This window comes from Corvus hawaiiensis, chromosome 2 (genome assembly GCF_020740725.1).
Source record: "Corvus hawaiiensis isolate bCorHaw1 chromosome 2, bCorHaw1.pri.cur, whole genome shotgun sequence".
NCBI lineage: Eukaryota > Metazoa > Chordata > Aves > Passeriformes > Corvidae > Corvus > Corvus hawaiiensis.
This window is the reverse complement of record NC_063214.1, coordinates 48883419-48895207: the sequence shown is the minus strand read 5'-3', so window position 1 is coordinate 48895207 and position 11789 is coordinate 48883419. Positions and strand designations below refer to the sequence as shown.

General features: G+C 40.6%; 1 long non-coding RNA gene across 1 annotated transcript; it reads right to left on the bottom strand.

Annotated features, from left to right (window-relative positions):
* Positions 1-312: 312 nt before the first annotated feature.
* LOC125321728 lies at positions 313-11506 on the bottom strand. Its single transcript, XR_007201661.1, has 3 exons — positions 11309-11506; positions 4048-4164; positions 313-1731 (listed from the first exon to the last, which is right to left on the bottom strand). It is a non-coding gene; the product is annotated as an uncharacterized LOC125321728 (long non-coding RNA).
* Positions 11507-11789: the final 283 nt, after the last annotated feature.

Here is an 11789-nt window from a genome sequence, read left to right as displayed (position 1 = left end):
CCGCAGCTTGTTCTCAAGCAGCAATCGGCCCCTCACTGACCAATTCACCTCCCTTTATATACAGAACATGGTGTTGTAGTATGGAATATCCCTTTGGCCAGTTTGAGTCAGCTGTCCTGGACGTTTTCCTTCCCAGTTTCTTGTGCACCTGCTCTCTGGCAAACTGAAATGTCCTTGATTTAGAGTAAGCTCTACTTAGCAACAACTACAACATCAGTGTGTTATCAACATTATTCTCGTACTAAATCCAAAACACAGCACTGGGCCAGCTACTTAGAAGAAAATTAACTCTATCCCAGCTGAAATCAGGACACTAGGCTATGCATTTAGTTTTAAAATAATACAAAGATTCACCTGGATTTCCTTTTTAGAAATATGATGCATTTTCCCCATTGCATTGTATTTCTAAATATTCTTCATCCACCATTATCATTAAACAGTAACTGTATGTATCAGTCTTTCAACAATGTAATTGTGTGCAACCCACTCTCTAGTTAAATCAACTTTGGTCTACTGTATGCTGATCTCACACAGGCTCTTATACTGCCTTGCACCTGTAGTGCATCTCTTCACGTCCTAATTATATGTTAGTCAAAGCAAATTAATACCCTTGTGCATGGTTCATCCTCTTCGTCTTCCCAGGAAGAAACCATCTGGTGGGAGAAGTCTCTTTCAGTCATGATGCCCTGCTCAAATTTTTGTTTGACTGCTTGGCTTTTCATTTTCTAAGATGAATGCTATTTTGGGTGGGATTCATATAACCTAGTTCGGGCTTACAACATAGGTACTTACATGAGAGATAGTAAGCCAAGGTTCCTGTGCTGGGCTGTGAAAAAAAGGATGCATTTCAGGGACACAAGTTGTCCTACCTGTGTAGAGTACCTGTACACGAATTTTACCTTAAGATTTCATTGACCACTCTCTCTGTTGACTAGAAGGGTGACCAGTTCAGTAGCAGACACAGATATCTGTACTGAGTCCATCCTTTGCTATATATGAAGAAGACAAGGTCAGAAAACATACTCAATGCAGAAACAAGAGTGCAATTTGCCATAGTCCCTAACACCAAAGATGATCATTTTGACAGCATCCAGCAGGTTTCTGAGAGGCCTGCTTTTCTCTCCTGCCTAGAAAAGGTTTTGTGCTATGGATGTTTCTCTCATTATGCCACAGGAATGAAGTTTTGATTCCAACCTTTACCCTTCACCAGCTGATTCTTGGATGAGTTGGCCTAAGTTCACTGAGCCTCTTGAAGGTACAGCCAAGACCCTCAGCTTAACCTGCTGTTCTCTAAAAAATATGTTACAGTACAGGAAAGGGATCCATGTGCTCCCAGAGGCTCATGTTGGGGAAGAAAGATGCTCCTGTTTTGCAAGGTGTCCTGTGGGCTGATGGATTTGTAAGAATGAGGATCAGTGAGCATCTATTTGTAGCTCACATTCCCCACTTGTTAGGTTAGGTTTTGAGTTTGTGTAATTGCTAGTTTTCATTATTGGTAGCTATCTCAGTATTCCCTACAGAGAATTAGTGCATCACTGGTTATTCTGCTGTCTCTAATATGTGCTTTTTTGGTATTGCCTGAGTTGGCAGAAATATTCTGTAAGGATGGCAAGTCCAAAATCTTCTCTTTTCTTCTCTGCTGCACTGCTTGTGGGGGATTGCCACTCTATCAGCTTGTTGCCAACATCAAGAAATTCCTCCAACATGCACGAGATGCTCTGAATGTCCAATCTATTTAAGTGGGAAAAAATAGAGGGAGGCGGGATAAGAGGAAGAATGATAACAAAATTTGACAGTATTTAATGAGCCATGGTAGCTGCAGTTAACTGTGAGTATAAGAACTTTCTTTTCTGTCTCCTGGAGCAGGACTCAAACAGGGGTAAATACAGCATTTTAAATAACTGACATTTAGCAATCTCCAGGAAATACTTGTTTGTTTCTAAAAAAAGTAACACATTAGGTGACACATGCACTTTTGGAAAATACTTCTGACATGAAAAGTACAGAGCAGCAATTTAAGAGGTTTGAATTAAGGCTTTCAGAGCTGGTACAATTTTATGACCTCTTCTTCTGGGCAAAAGGGAAAAAAAAGATGGATTTGTTGATATTCAGTAACCAAGAGTACTACCCAGAGTACCATGTCTGAAGGTTATTCAGAACCCAGTGTAAGCTGCACCCAGAAGCAAAGGTGACTGGTTACCTTTATGGCCATTCAAAAAATCTGAGAAATAGCCTCAAATTTCCCCTTGCCCTGCAGAAGGTCATATACTTTGTCACCTTGAGGTTGTGCTGGCAACACTGCAAACTACTGGGTGATCCAGCCTGGCCTCAGCTGGAAAGGAGAACAGGATTCTTTCCTCTAGAGGATACCAACTACATGTACCAACCATACTCTATGGCCAGAACAAAAGAAAGTATGGTATTTCCAGTGGTGTTTTGGCACTACTGCTTGTAGTCTCAGCTGCAAGTCACAAGTGGACAAGCCAACAGAGATGAAAATTAAAAAACAGGACCAAAAACAATGCACAAACTTACAGAAGCTTTATCAAACCTCAGGAAAGGATTTGATTAAAGTGAATCTATTGTTTCATTAACCTTTTACTCTTGTCTATTCTCTGCTCTCTAATTGTTATATCTTTGCATGGAATGGACCCATGGCTGTGTCTGGAAGCTCTTTTCCTGAAGTTTCTTGCCAAACCAATATTCTCTGCTGAGGCTGACAGGTTTTATGGAAAAGTGGCTATGTTAACTTGTGGGAAAGAAGGAGGCTTCTAAGATTAGAGGAAAAGAGAAAGAGAGAGAGCAGACAGAAACGTGATGGGGTTTTGATCCAAAAATGCATTTTTCCATTCAGATACATTCTGACGAAGTGCTTGGAAGGTTTTGTTTTCATTCCAATATAGGAAAAATATCAATTCTGAAATGTTCAAAGTTATCATGAAGTGGAACTGCTGTTCTCCAGCCAGCTCTAAATGCATCGTTAATGGACTTAGTTTTGATCTCACTGCACAGGTGCAAAGTTGGCAAGACTCCCCTGTCATTAGCAAGTTACCCCAGGCTAACACCTGGCTAAAATGAGATTAAGGCCCACTGCCCTTAGGTTTTCTCCAATGCATGGCACATGTTAGAGCACACAGGGCCTCTCTCTTGTTTGCAAAGCAGAAACCAAATATGTACTGTGTACAACACCTCTTAACCTGTACCTAAACTTTAAGTGTATAAGTAACCTGCTCCCTGAAAGAAAGTGCCAAATTTCCCTTATAGTTAATGGAGAGAAGTATGTGTTTGTGAATGCTTCCAGAGGGCAAACATGTCTGCCTCTGCTTGGAAATTTTGCAGGCGTTCTTACTCTTTGCATTGACCCATGAGAGAATTCAGACAGTAAACTTCAGGATAACTGCTTCACTGCATGCCTAAAATTTATTCAGAATCCGTTCTTGCTTTCAGTGAAGTGGACAACATCTACCATGAATCTGAGGGGAGCAGTACCTTTGCATGATACGTCCATTATTAACACTGCCATTAAAAGTACCACTGAAGTAAACAGTGTAAAAGGAGTGTAAATTGATCCAATCCCAAAGCCTGCTTAACTGCAAAAGTTTGTTTAAGCACTGGACCTGTTTCAAAGCTTCTGTAACTCATGATATAATGCCAATGTCCGTACCTCTGCCTAGGGTGGATTTATGTCATTAGTTAGAGGATATTGGGTTTACCATAACACTCAAAAAGTCTCTGTAGCTTGCAAAAGTGTGTCCTTGATACTGGTGGATGAATGATTTTATCTTCCATGTCATTAATTAAAAAAAGAAAATCCCTAAAGCCAGACGAGCAGCGATTCCATGTTCTTTGGGTTTTTCTTGATCCAAGAAAGCTCCAGTCTCAGAAGGACCAGTAGACTAAATAATCAATAGCCATTTCCTAAAGTACATTTTTTCTTGACAATCATAAATATTTCAGGATTATTTACGCAATGGAGGAAAAAAACCTGCTAAAAAGGGGATGTTTTCATATCAAAAAACATGAAAAATCCTTTTATTTCCTGTTTACCTGTAATCCTAGTTCACCTGGTGCACAGTATCTGCATATTACTTTCTGTCTTCCAGGAGCCTGGTCTGTTGAGTAATGACCACAAGTCCATCGTCTGATCGGCCTGACAGGTGATGCCTGTAAGAGATGTCCTCTGTCAGTCAGTAATTTTTCCATTACTGTTTGATCAACATTCATTATAAAAATTTTCCTCTTTTCCCTATATCCAGCGTCTTCCAGCAGAACCATCTTAATCTATAAATAAAAATGCACAGACTCCGCAGTCTTTGGATATCATTTTCCAGACGATTCCTTTTTTTCCTTATCATCTTGGTTTTGTCAGAATTGTATTTAACCTGATAAGAATGCTTTAAAATAATTGTATAAAGTTAAGTGCAATCCACTGTGAGCCTGTGTTACATGAACCCCCAACTGTGTGGCAAATACAGCATGTTGAAACGCACTGAATTATGAAGACAAGCAGTAGCATTACCTAAATATTTGCTCCTTGGTACCATTTTCCTTGAGTCCTACTGGAAAATCAAGCTATTAAAAATTTTTGCAAAGCATACCCAAAAAGGGAATAAACTTAATCTCCATCAGCAGCCTTCATTTCTGTGGTTTACGAGTCTTTGCAACATTCACAGATTTATTTGTGTATATATATATTTTTAACATTTTTTTGCTATACAATAACCTCTCCAGCTTCCCGTTCTTAAATAGATAACAGCAGTCTAAAACTACAGCTTCATCACCCCTTCAATCCCTGATGCTGAGCTAACAACAGCAGTCCCAAGAACCTGTTCTCTTCTGTGGCAGGTTGCAGGTGTGCTTGCCAGGGCAGATGGTCGGGTCCTGCTCCCTGGAGCATCTGCACAGACACTAAAGTGTGCCATGGTTCCAAACCAGCCCTTCTGCCTCTCACAGGTTGTCTCTGCTCCTCAGTCTTCCATACTCCCTTTGTTTCTTTCTACATACCCACAACAGCTGCCACTTCTCTTTCTGGGGGGCTTCACTGCACCATCCCAGCAGCAGCAGACAGGTGGACTCCTGGGCCAGGAATTTTGCCTCCTGCTCTCTGCTTTTGATGTTCTTGCTGCTACTGAAAACAGGAGCATGTAAATACGTGAGGTCACACAGCCACCAGGGGTGTGTAGAAAGTAATTTTGCTACTTGATATTCTGCTGGGAAGGAATTTCAAGTGTGGTCCAACCAGGTTCTGTAATGTTTAGTCTATCTGATATTTTTGTTAATGATTTGGATAATGGAAAAGAGAGAAAATGTGTAGAATTTGCAGACGATGTCAAGCTGGAGGGAGCTGAAAGCTTTTAAGAGGTTAGGATTAAAATTGAAACTGACCTTGATAAATTGGAGGCATTGTCTAAAATTAACCAAAAGAAATTTGGTGAAGAGAAATGCATTGCCCTATACTTAGGAAGGAGAAGTAAAATGCTAGTAAAACTAGGAGTAAAGGAGCAGGCAACACCACCAAGAGGAAGGTCACAGTGCAGGACAAATTAAATATGCATTTATAAACTGATGTTGATTTAAAAAAAAAAGGGGATAATTTAATTCTGTGTGATATTGGAAGAAATGTTGTATATGATGCAGGAGCGGTACTTGTTCGGCATTACTCTATGTTACTGCAACTGTGTCCATTTCGGGGCACTGCACAGCAAAAAAGCCCATGTAGATATACTGGAAAGCAGCCAAATGGGGAGCAAGGAGAGTGATAAGAGGTTTAGAAAACTGGAACTATGAGAAAAAGTTGAAAGAATGGGGTTTGTTTAGTCTAGAAATGAGAAGACTGAGCAGGGACATGATAACAGTCTTACAATACATAAAAGGTTATTCTGAAGAGGATGGTGACCAGTTGTTCTTTATATCCACTCACTGTTGTACAAGAAGAATTTAGTTTTCTTTACAGCAAGGAAGATTTTAGCTAGATATTAGAAAAATCTCTCTAACAAGAGTTAAGTACTGTGACAATCAACTTTCAGAGGCTGCAGAATAGCAGCAGAGGTTTTTAACCAAAGCTTAGGCAAACATCTGTGACCTTGTGATTTGCAGGGGCTCCCAACTGAGCCATATTTGAAGACAGTTTCTCAGGGATAGCACAAGGCACACCCCTGGCAGTAGTGCCTGTTTCCTGACAAAGCCCTGGCCTCGGGTGCAAAGCAGGCAAATGCCAGCAATTGTCAGTGAAACCATTCAACTTTTTTCATGCAAATTGTTTTCACATGAACTTTTCCCCTAGACCTGTTCTAGGAAGCAGAGAAACACCTCAAGACAAAACTTTACTCAGAAAAAGGTTCCCTCCATCCCAGGCAAACACCTGAGTAATTACAGTCTGTATAGTTAATCTGGCAAATTATATGCAACAAAAAGCAGGATCTTAAAATACAGAAGGTTAGGAAACCTTAATTACAGGTGGTGTTACCAAGCTCCACACATAATTTTTATTACAGTGTCAACCCAAAGATCCAGGCAAGGTCATCATCCTGGGAATCTGGTGAAGGACTGAGATGAAGGATATTAAAATAGTGACATGTGCTAATAACAGTCAATAAACTCACAAAAATTTCTTGTCTTTTGAAGCTTGGTAGGCCACTCTGTCTCTTGATATGATCAGTCCTTTATTCTGGAAATGGGACTGGTTCATAAGCTTGGTTAGAAAATCATGCTTTTTAATTTTCTGAGGTGCTTCTCTTTGCCTCTTGATTCTGCTAGATCAGGATGAAATTTTAAAGATTCTCTTTATAAATTTAGGAGCTATAAATATTCCCTTGAAATTTAAAAAAAAGGGGGGGATGGGGAAGAAAGCTGAGACCTTCACTCAAGCACCTGCCTTGGGGAGTTAAGGCTTCAAGCAAAATACTGTGAGACTCATAATAATAGTGTGAGAATTGGCAATCCTTCATTAGAGTATAATTTCTCTTTCTTCTAAACCCCCTTTTTACTAGCAAAGTGGTCACACTGTAAAGACTAGACCCCTAATATTAGGAACAGTCCACATGTAGGGTCACAGCTGAAGCTCCATTCCCAAGCTAAAGAATGGTTACAGTCATTGAAAAAATTACATAGAATCTTTCTTAAGGTATTGGGGGGCTGTAATTAGAGGAAGTGTACACTGTACACTAGAGAAAGGAAAAATGTGTGATTGTTTTACACAGTAAATTAAAAAGGGTGAAATTAGACAGGGAAGTAAAGAAAGATGTTGATTAAAGAGTAGAAAGAGCCTGAATACATGGGGTACACTTCATTTTGTATGTTTGAACTCTGGCCATGAAAAGCCAGTTAGTGTTGAAGGCTTGTTAGAGCCTGTCCCACAGCAAGGCAGCAAACACGAGGAAGTGGATTTCTGTGTGGAGCAACTGGCCAGGATGCAGCAGGTGCACAGCTGAGCAGGGAACTGAACCCTTCCAGCACGGAGGTGGGCATGGCAGCAAGGTCTCTGCAAGGGGCTAAAGCTTGTCACTGACTTCTGCAGGCTTTTGATCAGGCCCTAGCAAAATTGTTTGCTTAAGTTGGGCTACTTTGCAGAAGTGTTGTCAGACAAAGTATGGCCTCTGTTTTTTGTGTATATTTTGCTCAACAAAAAGGAACAGCATGCCAGGCAGCATACAATGTATATCACTACAAATGACTTCTGTTCAAACACCATGCCAGGATTTTGATCTAAGCATTGCAGAAGTGGTTGCTCTGCCAAGCCATTCTTTTCCTCTCAATATTCTTGTGAGCAAGTCACGTCCTAAAAGTGAAATGAAATTAAATTTGTTTTCTTGCCATGTTTGCAGAATATCCCTTGAAGACTAAGAGCTTTTGTTTTTACCTAAAGTTATGCTTAGCATGCTTAGAGCTACAATCTGTCATCAAAACTCACACCCACATGTCCGTCTGTAGTTACAAAGCAGGATGAGCTCAAGGAAATCAAGCCTCCATCTGAAGGATACTTCTGTAGCTAACAGTCTTGAAGCAGAACGTAACTGCCCTGCCAGCACAGCCCATCTCAGGGGAATCAAAGGGCATGAAATCAAGTCATTTTGGAGTTTGATTCACCCTGGACTCCAAGACTTTTTATGCAATCTGCTCCTAGAACTAAAGTAAGTAACAAGGTGATGCAGAAAGTTCAGGCAAGTGTTTCATATTTTGATCTCAGTCTGAGAGAGGCAGTCAGCTCTCCAACTATGAGCAAAGACATTTTCTTCAGCTAGAAAGATTTGCCTTTACTACAGAACCAGGGTTCAGGGTGGAATGAGGCCTTTTAATTGCCAGTCCTTCTTGAAGGGGATCAAGCTCCTAGTATTTCTGTGGAAGCATTTCACGGAGGAAGCTCTGGCATGAGATGGACGTATAGGTGCTTTATAATAGGACAGTTAGAGAATCTTGCAGTTGTCTGATTTCCTATGTTGAATGGCAAAAAGTTCAGAAGTCCAAGCCAAGCTCTTTTTCCACATCTGGATGGAAAACGTCATAGGACTGCTAGGAGGAGAAGGAGCTACCTACTTCTTAAGAAAATGCCTAAATATCTAATTCCAGATGTGTAAATAAATCTTTGCTAGGATAGGAGGGTTTAAAGTTAAAATAAGCTTTAAAGAAATATTTTAGGGAACATGCTACTAGAGAACATGCTGTCTTTTCTGGACATTCTCAGGTTTCCAAGGCCTCATATTACTTTTCTCTAAAAGTACGTTTTCTCCGTGTTCTCAACACCTGAAAGGTTTAAATATTGTGTATCTAAGGAGAGTGTCCCGAATGGGTAGAACAATATAATATCTTCTAGCTCCACATGCTCTCCACAATTGCAAGCAATCTAATTGCTGTTAAAATTTTCAACATAATGGCTATCTTCGCTTGGTGAGCAATTTTTCATATTTTATTCATAAGCAAAGACCTGGAAGTTTGCATGATTTCATACCCCTCCTCTGGAATTCTTTCTCGGTGCAACTCCCTAAGCATTTTGCAGCTATGAATCCTTTCTTATGTTAAATAGCAGCATGGGCAAGACTATATTGCAGAGGCAAACTATTTCCAAACTATCCCTGCAAGGTCAGTAAAATCTGCTGATGTCCACTGTGATTCTTTAGCACTTGCTCTCTCAATGAGCCACTTTATTTATTAAATGTTGTGTCTTGGAAAATGACCTTCAGTAATGCAGAAGATAAACAATGCACTGTGAAATCATGGGCACCTTTGGGGTTAAAGAAAACTTTCTGGATATGGTCATGAACCACCGAAAAAATAGAGTGTCTTTTTCATCCTCTTCTCTTTGAGTAAAATTTTCTTCCTTGTTTTCCAGCTCACAGACACATATCTGTTACAAGATTCCAGTAGAATACCTATATATAGTAAGGCAGTAGATTTATATTGGGTAAAAAAACATGTAAGGTATTTTGTTTGAGACCAGTTGGGAGGAACGTCCGAAATGAACATCCTCTGGTAGAAGGTAGGTTACAGCCATCCCTCCCCCACCAGGTTTTTTTCCTCTGAGGAAAGTGAAAATAACTATTTATTTAACAAGCAAAAGTGCATGCAGGCACGGGAAAAAGAATAATGTCATATTATAAAACCTCTCACTGTGGAGAGAACCTGGTAAAATTCAAAGTTCTTTGTGGTGTGGGTCTCTCCTCTCTGGAGCTGGGGTGCGGCTTGGGCCCCCTGGGGCGGGGTGTAAGGCCTCCCAGTGATGTTCTGGTGTTGCTGAACAGTCCAGGAGAGAAGAAGAGGATGCCAAAGTCCCAGGGCTCCGTGCTTTAGCTAACGAACAAGAAGCTAGCCAAAAAAACCAAGAGAATGCCACTCTCTTCCCTGCTGCAGAGAGCCAAGTGCTGAGGGGAAAAAAAACGAAGATGCTTTCCCCCTCTCTGTAGCAGGGAAAAACGCTGGGGAGTGTATGTATCCTTAAAGTACAAACCGCTCGGCTCTTTTTTTTTTCCTTTCTCTCAGACCCAGCCTAAAAGCACAGGAAGGCACAGGATTCACAGGAAGGCACAGGGCAGACAATAGGGAATATAGTATCACACAGTCACCCCAGGGCATAAGGGCAAGCAAATGTCAGAAATTTGCATATATATATTCAATATCCTCAGAAGTATCAAATGCTTAACCTCCAGAAGCAAAAAATCAGAGCTTTGTCATAAATTCACAGATTTATACAAATTATTGTAGATTAACTGAACAGGGCTAAAGCCACCTCTTGACCATGGAGGTTCTAGCTGCTGCCTTCACTCCTTGCATTCTCCAGACAGAGTATATCTTGTAAGAGTATATCCTGGGTATATCCTGTAAGAGTCAACAGGGAACTCTGTTGTTAACTTGTGATGAGATCCTCTTCAGCCTATTTAAAACATAGAAAAAAAATGTGGAATGTGGAGAAGCCTCCAAAGCATCAAGCGAGAAATATCACCCTGAGCAGATACTGTAGGAACAGGAACATTGTTGCCTCCTGTTGATTCCTTCAGAAGCCCCCAGATGAAGAAGATCAGAGGATGGGGCTAGTGAGAGGAGGAGGCACATATTGGAGGAAAGGAAGATGTGTAGTACTCAACTCAGAAAACAAGTAGCTTCAGAGCCCACGCTGACTGGTGACACATCCAGGCCATCTGGGTTTGCTTACATTTGAAATAATGGGCTTTCCATGACCTGGAGCAGTCCAAGATCTCTAAAATACAGAGACTCTTACAATACCTTCCTTTTGCCAAGCATAGAACTGCTGTGCAAGACTTGGACCTGCAACATAAGGACATCTTGCTTTTCAGAGCAAAGAACTGCAATATGACACAGAATATGACAACTGAACAAGTTTTTCTGATTAGATGTATATAAAATTAGCAATGGAAGTGAAAAGAAGTTTCATTCCGTTTCACAAGCTCTTGCCTTGAAAGCTCTCTCACTTGTTTTGAGAACACAGGATCTGGCCTCACCCCAGGTCTCTCTGAAGTTAACCAGACTTACTTTCAGACAGTTATTTTGCATACCCTCCCTCTAGTTTCCTCCTAGTGTGAGACTAAGACTTGAAATTACTTTACTAATTAATGATGGGAATTAGTAACAATTGTGGTGAAAAAGACCTGATGCTGTATAACATTCCTGGGCGAGGTGTTTCCTACCTCATCCCTACAGCAAGAACAACACATGTAGAAAGGATGTAGTAATGCAGTAGGCTTTTAAAATTACCCTCCTCTCAGTACAACATACAGGGAAAGTATTTTAGGATAATATTATATCAGAATATACTATCACTATATAGCTATATAATAATATTATATAATTATACACAGACCTGCCAAAGCTGAGAGTATTCTCTCTGCTACCAAGCTTCTTCTTCCTGTTTCAAGGGAAATTTCTCTAACTAGGAAAAAAAAGGCAACAAAAAACCTCAAAAAAATCCTGTTAGCATGCTACCATATTTCCCAGTGGCAGTACGTCATTGCTGAGTAAGTATAAAGTCTTCCTTCTGCCTCCTCAAGGACTGGTTCTCCCTGCTCTCTCCTTGTATTCTGCATTAATGAATGTGCCCTTTTGTTTGACTCCCTCGTTGCAACCTTTCAACTCATCCGTCTGTCACTTGGCAGCAGCTTCAGGAGGGCTCTTCCCAGGGACATTTCGTGTTTATTCAAGTGTTGCTGTGCTGTGAGACTAAAGAAGCAGATCTGTTGCTTCCAGCTAAATCTGTTTATTTCCCAACCCACAGCACCACATATTCCCATAAAAAAGGCAGGAAGGCAGATACTAAATTGAAAACTAGTCAGGGGACTGTTTTC